Below are 12,459 nucleotides of genomic sequence, written 5' to 3'. Positions count from 1 at the left end.
CAATACTTTTATACTTTAACATAATAACCGGCGTTGGTATATGATTTCGTTTTAAAGGTATTTCTCGACTAAAATATGCATTGTTCCCCAAGTGAGTGGGTTTTTTTATTTGGAATTAGTGCTACACCTGACAATATACCAACGTATAACAAAAGCATTTACATTAAATGCGCAATTGTCAACGACATACAACTTCTAAACACAGTAATTACAAAAAAATTGTAATGTTTAAGAGTACATAAGTATAATCTTATCAATCATATCTGTTCCTGGTTGAAAACACAATCATCCCCGACAAAAACTCTGTAAACACAATCACCTCCGATAAAAGCACTGAAAATACTCACGTAAGATACTTGAGAACTGCACCTAAGACGTCTCATATAAACATCTCTTATCCGTTACCTAGTTACAGGTAGAAAAGATGAGACAACCGATATAAACGTATTAACAGCTTTACTGTTATACTGCAGTTAAAAATCCGCGTTGTATAACTTTGAATCATACGAGCTTTGAGCAAACCGAAATGAAGCTCGTACTTGTCAGTGGAAATGAATAACTTGTTTCCTGTTGCAAGCAACTATTTCCGGGTTTGATCACTGCCCTGCTGTTAAATTCAAAAGAATGACTTTGAGTTATTTCAACATGAATGAAATATAATTAAAGATACTGTAATAGAAACAGCTACCGTATTATTTGTTAAGATTGTCATCCACAAATGTTTCATTGATAGCTCCTTAAAGTCAAAATCCCAGGAATTTTACCATTATTGTAACAGTGAAAATAACCTTACCAAGCTACTGTATCTTTCAGGAGCATGATGAGGTACATTGTTCGTATTTGGTAGGACCATAACTCTCTCTTTGATTATCAGCGAAATTTCCAGTTTACCTATGCCATCTCGCCATGCTTCCATTACATAAGCATACACGGGAGAAATGTCTTTTTACAACGTAACCAAGCACATAGTATGAAATCCTTCTTGATATTAACGGGTGGAGAGTGGAATTTAAAATATATTGGTAAAATTATCCAGTGTTCGCCTTTAAGTAATGAAACGACGTGCATAACTACATGTATGTTGGTTGGAGTGGATACACACATACACACGCACAGACACACACACATATACACACAAAGGCACAGGCATATACAGACACACAGAGGCACGCACACACATACAGACACAGACACATACACACACATGCATACACACACAGTAACAGACAGACACAGAGACACACGCACATACATACATACATACATACATACATACATACATAGGCACAGACACATAGACACACATGCACACATACAGACATGCACACAAATACACACATATATACATATACATACATACAAAAACATACACACATACATACATACATACATACATACATACATACATACATACATGTACATACACACACACATACATGTACGCAGGCACGCACGCACGCACATCACAGAGGAGTAAGCCCTGTCCGCTGTTTACAACGCTGCAAGGGTCATGCGACCATATGTGAAGTGAAGCTTCTTTTCCGGTACTTCAGATCGGTCGTTAGTCAAGAAACGCTCTCCTCCCAACAGCCAGTTTCGACGTCAATTGGGATATAATTACAGTGCGCGTCGCTCGCCAAAACCAGGCCGTGTGTTGGAGACACTGCCACCGAAACAACAATTACAGCCGTCAACAAAACGTCACAATCATACGATAGGAAATTCCAATAGAAACAGAAATAATTGTCCTAATTTATTCGTGGAATCCGGGAATCTATCTCGTTGCCCCAAACGCCAGTGGTGACGGTTTGGTATGTGCTACCCATGGCGCTTGGGCAGAAGTCTTGTAAAAGGCTTTAACGTCGACCGGAAATTACACACCTTTGGAATTGGTTTCGTAAAGACAAATCACATTTATCCAATGCCGTAGAGAAAAATGCAACGTTCTTCATAAAATTTGTGATAATTTGCAGAGAGCAACGTTACCTTTTGAAAGCAATCCAACAGCGTAAAGAATTGGACGTCGATCTTTTTTTAACACAATCATGCACGTTTTCAATACGTTTTTGGTTATAATTGGTCAGAAATATAATCTAACAGGGCAAACAAAAGAAAACAACGCGCCACATAGCGTAGCCAAGTGATTCCCTCTGATCGCACTAATTGTATTACCTTTCCAAGGAAGGCCAATATATTTCAGTTAGTCTAGGGGTCATCTCAAGACACAATGCCAACCAATTTCCCCCGCATAGCCGGTGTCACAGACATCATGCACTTTTGTTCGCGGTGATAACGTACGTTCTTCAACCTCAGGCATGTTTTGAAGCAATTACACAGTGTTTGATTAACTTTCTCGTTTATTTGTCTGCTGCGATAAGTGTTGCATTGAACCACCAATCAATTCTATTCCACTTTTTCAGATGGTATTTAGTCGTTCTATTATATTATTTTATAATTAGTATAGATAAGAAACTGGCGCATGCCATGAACTTATGACCAGCCATTATAGTCACAGGCATGGCTATCGCCCCATCAACTGATTTCCCCTTATACTTAATCACCAAGTCATTTTAATTAGGCTTCATATACTTAAGAAATAAACGTCGAGTGGGAGTTGATTATCGTACAATAAAACACTGCAGGGATAATAAACCATGATATATCAACATTATGACGCTTTAAGGGCGATGATAAACTTTAAGAATATTACCCGTATTTTAATAATGATGACTCTCCGAATACAACCCGACCTCGGAAATGTCGGACAAGTCCATATTATGAACCGGTAAGTTAAAATTGGTATTGCCCGCATATTCTTACAATCTTCATGTCGATCACCCTGTATCTGAGTGAGTATGGTTTTACGCCTAATTTTTAAAACGTTCGCTAGTCACGCCGAACACCCGGGTTCGATTCCCGACATGATTACAATGTTTGAAGCCCATTTCTGGTGTCCCCCACTGGGATATTGCTGGAATATTGCTAAAACCGGCGTAAACCCATACTCACTCACTCACTCAACGTTATGATGGCTCGCCGCGATATAACTGAAATATATACTATTCGGGTGGCGCTAAACCCAATTCATTCACTCATTCCCGTATTTGGAAATTCGATAGGGTAGTATCAAATTTTACTTGAAATTGAAAATGTCCCAGAATGGCAACTGTATTAAAATTATTACACGTCGCTAATCTTGATGACCTTGAACTTCTTGCCAAAGGAGAATCCACACTGAAAGAAAATATTTTCCTAGTAAAGTCCTTTTCTAATGATATCGGCATGTCCTTTGATAAATGCAACATTCTTCATCTGAAACGTGGCAAGGTAGAAGAGAGAGGACCGGTCTCTTTACTTGGGGGAGGAGTTACTGACCACCACGTACCTAGGAATGCAGGTCAGCGACAAACTCTAGAGTGCCCATATCAAAGACAAACTTCGGGTAGAATACAAATGAAGGCTTAAGAAAATATTGAATTCAGAGCTGAACGCCCGCGATTAAGTCAAAGCCACAATTACTGTACCCGCCCTGTATTCTTTTGGTGGTCTTGATTGGACGAAGCAAGAAGTTCAGGGTATTGACATCTTCACACGAAGAATCATGTCAGACAATAGATCTACCCACCCTCAATCTTCCCACAATCGCTTATAGTTACCAGTTATACTGGGAGGGCGTGGTTTGATTAACGTGGAAGCTCTTCGTGATAGAATTGTATTGTGCACTTTTGCACACATTTTTTGGTCTGATGATCCTCTTGTGAAGCATGTCAAGACTCAAGGATGTGGGGCATGGCCTCAATGTCAGTGTTGATTTTGTTGGAGGTTCTGTACTGCTGGACGGTACCGAAATGAGTGTCAACTAAGCGAAGTGCCATATCAAATCGCCCCAGACTCAGTTTTTCAAGGAGAGGCTATCTGATCGACCACTGCATCGAGTGTATGTGCTGTGTGCTTGGGAGAGAATCACCCCTGCAGAGTCCTTCGCTTGGATGAAGTCGGCTGACCTGAGAAGTGAAACAGCTTTCTGTTTGCTGCTCCGGACCAGTCACTTCCCACTCGAAACCGTCAAAGTGTGATTTTGCATGAAAATGTTAATATGACATGTAGATTATGCAGTGGATTTAATGAGACTGTCCATCAATTTGTCAGTGAATGCCCATCTTTGGCACAGACACAGTATCGCCACAGAAGATTCGCCGTCCGACATCCTGCCCATGTGTAAGTGACAGTGCGGGTCTCGCACCCGGAAACATGGGCCACTCGGTGTGCGTTCTGTCACGTCATAATGAACCTGTACCCTTTCGACTTCTTTCAACCCATCAGCAATAAACATGGCTGCTGTAGTCTTAAACTTCACCCCTCAGTTTTGACTTCCGTCATCACCCTGAGCTACCACCCGAGGCCAAACGTGCGCTCTTGGACTGTACGACCCAGATATTTGTAGAGGGCGTCATGATAAATGATGATTACAAAACTCTTTGTCCGACTCAGCATTGTTCTCGGTGCCTTAGGTTTGGTACCTCCCAATCTGTTGACTGACATTGGGAGAGTACCCAGGTTTGATGCCAGGAATACAACCCTTCTGGGTAATGCAGAGGGCTGCAGTGTTTGGGGAGTCTTCACATTCTCCGAAAAGTTCTAGGTGGGTTTGACAAGGCAGCGCTTCCTGGGAGGAGTCCTATTCGCTGTCTGGGCTGCGTGTAGAGGGGGCAAGGGACCTGAGCTGGTGATGAACCCACCAGCCTGACTGTGCCAAGATGACCCACACCTTCTTTGCTGCATTGTTTATTTTAATCTCTATATAATAATAATATAACAACAACATTTATATAGAGCATTTCTTCGCCAACAGTATTCATATGGCATACAATAACACTTTTCGCATCTACTCCTATCTAATTGCTTAAGTAGACACCACAGGTTGCATGTGTTTCGATTACAGAGATGTAGATAACTGTGCAGTAGAGGTGAAATGGGGTTTAACGTCGCGTCCAAGATTATTGCACTTATATAGCGACGTGCATGCACGTGTATGTGTGTGTCTGCATGTACTAGTCCGGACTGATGCCGATTTATAGTGCTAGCACACCGAGATACCATGCCGCAGTTTAACATGAATACCCCACTCAGACACAGTATACTGACTCCGAGCCAATCAGTCCTTGTTTTAGAACCTTAATGCCGAGCGCCAGACAGGGTAACAAGAAGTACCATCTTTCAACGTCTTTTGGTATGACGCGCCTGGGGATCGAACCCCGGACCTTCCGCTCTCCGGGCGGACGCACTACCATTAGACCACGGAGGCGGTCAGATAACTGTGGACTTAATACAGCAATGTTTCCTGCGGGCAATACGTATGGCTCTCTAACAAGAAATCACCACCTGTCCAAGATCGCCACAAGGACCGACACCGACTCAGAAACGTCTGTTCCCCGTTATATATATGTAACGAATCTTTACCACTGATGGCCCTTCTGACAACAGAACTCTGCCACTAGAACTTTGGCAATTCTTACAATAGAGATCTGAGTAGAAAATGAAACCTTATGATATGTCAATCGCTACCTATTTCTGTCGCAGACATAAACATTAGCGATGCAATTTACGTATCTTATATTGTTCAGTACATCTACCCACCTGTGTCTGGCTTCATGATTGGCAGACTGTTTTCCATAAACTTGCACGAGTAGTCAGTAAGTTTAATATTTACCTAGACATAAGCCTCTCTTGGTGAACTAAAACGAGTGTGAACGAGTCTGTGAAATATAGCCCAATGTTCATAAAGTATGTTCATCTGTTGATTGTCGTAGCACCAGGAAGGACGAGTGAGTGAGTATGGTTTTACGCCGCTTTTAGCAATATTCCAGCAAAATCACGGCGGGGGACACCAGAAATGGGCTTCACACATTGTACCCATGTCGGGATTCGAACCCGGGTCTTCGGCGTGACGAGCGAACGCTTTAACCACTAGGCTACCCGACCGCCCCACCAAAAAGGACGAATGGTTCATGGATGTCATACACCATGTATGTTAACTCATTCCCCAGACAGACAGGGCCATTGCACCACGTTTGATAAATGTGACCGTTTGTGATGAATGTGATGAAGAGGATTATCCTATATGATCCACTGGATTTGGGGATTTGGGGATTTGGGTTTTATCGTATTGGTTTTGGATTCATTCCATTTCCTATATTGGTTATGATGGCCACGGTGTCCATGCAATCCGTGACGGATCAAGTGATACTCTCAGCTGTATATGAAGAGCATCTCAGAATGCTATGAAAGGGCCGTTGTAGCTGAGAATAAGTCGTTTTTCACTACGAGATGGGCGATTGGAAGTACGCTGACGCACGCCGCTTTGGGGTGTTTATTTACGAGTCATATTTATGTGGGAGTTAGGACCAGGGTGACACAGGTCGGGCAAGGTCACCAGTTTCGTGACACCCAGAAGTATGGGTTAAAACACGAAGGCAATTCTGGGATCCGAATCCATAATCATGTTGTGTTTACTCTTCTTTCGTTTCATATGTCATCATTCTCATATTTGCAATTAAATTTTCTTTGCCACAAGAGATCAATATGTATCAAACACATAAATCGTGATAATGAGAAGTGTGGTTGAGTGAGTGAGCTGCGTATTCCGCGGCAGTTATATCACAGTGGGTCAGCGAGTCAGCTGCGAATTCCGCGGCAGTTATATCACAGTGGGTCAGCGAGTCAGCTGCGTATTCCGCGGCAGTTATATCACAGTGGGTCAGCGAGTCAGCTGCGTATTCCGCGGCAGTTATATCCCAGTGGGTCAGCGAGTCAGCTGCGTATTCCGCGGCAGTTATATCACAGTGAGTCAGCGAGTCAGCTGCGTATTCCGCGGCAGTTATATCACAGTGAGTCAGCGAGTCAGTTGCGTATTCCGCGACAGTTATATCACAGTGGGTCCGCGAGTCAGCTGCGTATTCCGCGGCAGTTATATCACAGTGGGTCAGCGAGTCAGCTGCGTATTCCGCGGCAGTTATATCACAGTGAGTCAGCGAGTCAGTTGCGTATTCCGCGACAGTTATATCACAGTGGGTCCGCGAGTCAGCTGCGTATTCCGCGGCAGTTATATCACAGTGGGTCAGCGAGTCAGCTGCGTATTCCGCGGCAGTTATATCACAGTGGGTCAGCGAGTCAGCTGCGTATTTCGCGGCAGTTATATCACAGAGGGTCAGCGTGTGGGAGAAAAGCCGAGACTGACGTTTAACACATTGAATTAAAAGCGACATTAAACATAAGAAATCTCTTCTAAAAACAGAATCCATCGTATGATTCCTACTATATCATGATCATGTGTTTATGAATTACCATCAAATAGTGACGATACCAGGTGGTTGCAAAAAGATTAGCGGATCCTGCCCCACCAGTGGCACCAGTCACAAACACATGCAAGTCAATAATTCACTTGAAAAATCACGGGAACATGTGGTACAAGTCAAAATAGGGAATTGCTTCAGACATTATTTTGGTCACCGATACGTCAAATTTGGAATGTCCTCCACATGTCTTGAAAGTTTTGAAAGAATTATTGAGGCCTTCAGTTTTGGAACAAGGTGCTGACAAATCATAGGTGAGTCCCGGACTCGAACTACTTACAGCGGATCCAGGCAAGACAAACGGAGCTTCTTCTGTAAGGCTAATTGCGGCTAATTGTGGAGTCTCAGCAACATATACTCCCAAATATGTTGTGGACCATGCAATATATTATCTACTGAAACATTCCCCTCTACTCAGCGTGGGACAAAAATATCGCTATAACATGGTCGAGTGTGCCGGTGTGAAGCCGTCATTCATACAACAACTGCCACTGAGCACAATATAGGCCAGTGTACATAAGTTGGGCATACCGTAGCATCGTGTATCTCCAGACCCCTTGGGTTGGTTTGTCTGGAGGGCAAGCTTGTAATAGGTGTGCACACTATGATAAAAGCTGCCAAAAAGACTTGAAAATTGCATGTTCTGAACCTCGTACATATATCAAGAAGGAAAGAGTGACGTCATCGCTGTTTGTAACAGCATCGTGCCTAGACCTTTGTGTCTTTGAACGATCTGCTTGTACAATAAGCACTGAGGAGGTAACAATGTATACAGGTATTCACGAAAAAGTTTCAGTTGAATTCAAACAAATCTGAAATTTTAAACAAAAGTGAAAGCGTAAGAATAAACATTATGACTTACAATACCGTTATTGACAGTATGGATAGCAATTATAGATGCAGATTTTTTTAAACAGTGGTGCATTTTTTGTTTGTAAACTTGTACTGGGTTCACGTGTTCATTTGTGAAAACATGTCACCAAATTGGGTTGTTGTAATTGGTGAACACAACTATATAACTTCCACATAAATTAGGTTCACTGTGCCGCATGAAGAAGTGTGCGCCTCCGTGCAACACCACAAACTTCCGCCCTTCTTCGCACACACATACACACACGGGCGCATTCACTTCACGCACACAAACACGCACGCACGCACGCACGCACGCACGCACGCACGCACGCACACACCACTCTGGAGTATTGGTAATGAAGTAGGGATTAGATGTTCCGGCCCGTAGCAGAATAGAGTATACCCCAAATACCCCATGGTTGTCCTGTTATGGTAACGTGTATCGCGTGGGTGTAATGATTGACCTGGCTCAGTGTGTGTCATCGTGAGTATGACGTACATCTTTGCCCATGATTTCAGTCACTAGTTTGTCTTGTCCAGTCTACTTACGTATCGCAGCGATATAGCTAGCGGGAATGTTGTTCACTGCGGCAGGGCACACTAACTCACTCATCTAATAATCCCTCACATGGTGTTCTGTTGTGTTTTAGAGACTGATACATTCTCGACAACATGAGTAGCTCAACGGCAGGAAATAACCACATCTCATAATTGAATTAATCCCACAAATAGCTGACACTAATGTCTTCAGCAACGCAGTGTACGAGCACCTATGATATACGGTTTTCTTCATTATACATATTTATAGATGCATCATTTTGATGGATTTGTTTTGTTCTTGAAAATATTAATAAATGTATGGAAGGTATTGGACTGATCTGCATTGGTCAGAGGGCAAGAAAACGCACAACTTGTAGTAGTGAGTGAGTGAGTTTGGTTTTACGCCGCTTTTAGCAATATTTCAGCAATATCACGGCGGTGGGCACCAGAAATGGGCTTCACAAATTGTACCCATGTCGGGATTCGAACCCGGGTCTTCGGCGTGACGAGCGAACGCTTTAACCCGACCGCCCAACAACTTGTAGTAATAGTTCAGATACCCGTAGATATCGATACGGTTAGAATGGTTAAAGACCCGATCATACAACGTATTAATTATTATACGGAATCCGGAATTTTGCTCTTTTGATTTAATTTAATAATCATCTCATATTCTTTAAGATATATGTTTCCCAATCCGTAAAACCCATTTATCAGCACGTTTTGATTATAATCGAACAATTTGAATGAACAGATTTCCTATATACGGGCAACAGAAAAAAATATCTATTTACGAAATATATCGTTGATATGTAGGCTAGGCAGGTTGATAAATATGATTTTAATCAATATGACATTTAAGTGACTAGTCAGTGACGTGATGTCATTTAAGGGGGCATGTAATTGGTCAGAAAGTTGTTTTGGTCTGGTAAGATGTCTACACATTACTACATATACGTATGTACCGGTACCGGTGCAAACACAGGTAACATCAATTTATGTATGTATGTGACGTCAACATAGTGCAACGGTATACACGCATTCTTGAAAATCACAGACGCGATACCGGTTGAGTAAGTTATACCAAACCGCTAAAACTACCATGGAAACATACGTATAGCGCCAGTTCCATATTCCCATGTTAAAATATAACCAAGGCGAAAACACTACCATGGAAACATACCAGAACAAACACGAATACATGACACTTTTTTATGGATATTCTTTCTACGACGTTTGATCGTTTAAAAACGATTAACGTTTAAACATCGTACAAAGAATAAAAGAAGTTGTTATCAATAGAAAAGTGTCATGTATTATATATTCAGGTTGCCCAACTTCTAAACGGCTATCAAAGACTTCAAGAACAAACAACATACAAGAAGCGCCATTCCCATCCTTCATTCCAAATACCCCTATACCAGACCTCAGACGGTAGTGACACAGTGACTGTTCTCCACAGTAAAACTTGGAGCAACTCATGTATGTCTAGGCGTAATATTGTAGGTACTTACTTGCAATATTGAAAAACAATAATGTGGTATGATATATGTAAATTCACATGCTTACTAGCAACTCATGTATGTCTAGGCGTAATATTGTAGGTACTTACTTGCAATATTGAAAAACAATAATGTGGTATGATATATGTAAATTCACATGCTTACTAGCAACTCATGTATGTATAGGCGTAATATTGTAGGTACTTACTTGCAATATTGAAAAACAAGAATGTGGTATGATATATGTAAATTCACATGTTTACTAGCAACTCATGTATGTCTAGGCGTAATATTGTAGGTACTTACTTGCAATATTGAAAAACAAGAATGTGGTATGATATATGTAAATTCACATGTTTACTAGCAACTCATGTATGTCTAGGCGTAATATTGTAGGTACTTACTTGCAATATTGAAAAACAATAATGTGGTATGATATATGTAAATTCACATGCTTACAAGCAACTCATGTATGTATAGGCGTAATATTGTAGGTACTTACTTGCAATATTGAAAAACAATAATGTGGTATGATATATGTAAATTCACATGCTTACAAGCAACTCATGTATGTCTAGGCGTAATATTGTATGTACTTACTTGCAATATTGAAAAACAATAATGTGGTATGATATATGTAAATTCACATGCTTACAAGCAACTCATGTATGTCTAGGCGTAATATTGTAGGTACTTACTTGCAATATTGAAAAACAATAATGTGGTATGATATATGTAAATTCACATGCTTACAAGCAACTCATGTATGTCTAGGCGTAATATTGTAGGTACTTACTTGCAATATTGAAAAACAATAATGTGGTATGATATATGTAAATTCACATGCTTACAAGCAACTCATGTATGTCTAGGCGTAATATTGTAGGTACTTACACTCTCCAGTTGAATGCACTAGAAGCATCCTATATATGCTGTATCGGTGAACAATCCGCCAGCTATATCGTGAACTGACTGATAAAGTTTTTTGTCTTGGTGGAAGGTTTCAAGGATGCTTAATTGACAATTTTAGATCTTCACAGTCCGAGTGTTAACAACATTGATGTGTGTGTGTGACGAGTTTCCAAAAGGCGTGTTGGACAAGAAGCCGTACTGCCCACAACCCATAGTTACCGCTACGTATACTTGACGTAGAAAGCCTTTGTTAAACTGGACTATTGTTACGACTGGGAACATTGTTGAAGTGTCAGTGGAACAAGGTACTTTTGACAGATAGACCAATACATATGACGTAGGTTGAACGTAATCTGATACGATGTGATACTGAAGAAATATTGCATTCACTGTGAGGAAGCATTACATTTGAACCAACTAAAATCTCCATTTGGGTTTATGCAGTGTATAGGTTGTAACATGACACCCATCCTGAATCTCTAAGTTGCCTATTCTCATTTTACAGACGTCATCAAAGGCATTGTAGGACTAATAATTCAACTCAGCATTTTGCATATTTCCATGAAGAGAGTTCACATGATTGTTCACAATATATTTTCCATCATATATGATAATCATGATCATTTATTTAAAAAAAATAGTTTCCTTATACACAACCATCGATACAAATTTAATCACAATACAATACAAAAAAGCAGTGGCCTTTGTTAAAAGCACAGGAGATCTGTTAAATGAAGTGACATGATTACAAGACTCCATACAGTACCTTCTTCCCTGCCGGCGTGGCGTTCTTCATAACGACAGAATGGCTGTAGAGAATTAGGCTATCCCTGAGTATGACAAGCCATCATATAAAACATGGATAGACTTACCTGGTTTGTATCAGTTTCCCAATGCTGACATGGTGTTTCAACAGCCACTGAGTAGGTAATCCATGATTCTGCTTATGAGGCAGGAGTGAACTCCATACCCTATCGCGATAATTGCTATCTGACAGCCAAGACGTTCTGAGGGCTTATTCAAGCACTGGGCAAGCGCTGTTCGGAGCTCTTTGTTGGAATTTAGTCATGTTCCTATCGTGAGGAAATCAACAACAGAGGAATCATTGCATTGACGCTTGTGTATATTTGTCGAGACAGCTGGACGCTGTTCGTGTCAATAACATGTCCATTTCAGCAATCAATATGCAGAGGAAGAAGAATAACCATGCTTAGACCATTTCCCGGGTGTCCATCCCCATGTTCATAGCCATTAATGGAGCAATTCAAGCACAGTTTTATTAAGTGCGGAGAATTAATTCA

General features: G+C 41.1%; 1 protein-coding gene across 2 annotated transcripts in view; it reads right to left on the bottom strand.

Moving 5' to 3' along the window:
• LOC124145241 (neuroglobin-like) overlaps positions 1 to 12,138 on the bottom strand; it is a 48,200-nt gene extending 36,062 nt beyond the window's left edge. The window contains exon 1 of one of the 2 annotated variants that reach the window (XM_046514999.2): positions 12,031 to 12,138. The gene's annotated coding sequence lies outside the window, so the exon portion shown is untranslated. Of the gene's footprint in view, positions 1 to 347; positions 515 to 12,030 lie in introns of those variants that run through there. The other variant, XM_046514975.2, reaches the window with a different exon arrangement.
• Between the last annotated feature and the right edge of the window lie 321 nt (positions 12,139 to 12,459).

This window comes from Haliotis rufescens, unplaced genomic scaffold, assembly GCF_023055435.1.
Source record: "Haliotis rufescens isolate VD_foot unplaced genomic scaffold, xgHalRufe1.0.p SCAF_3, whole genome shotgun sequence".
Classification (NCBI taxonomy): Eukaryota; Metazoa; Mollusca; class Gastropoda; order Lepetellida; family Haliotidae; genus Haliotis; species Haliotis rufescens.
Note: the sequence above shows the minus strand (reverse complement) of the source record. Positions and strands in the feature narration are given on the sequence as shown.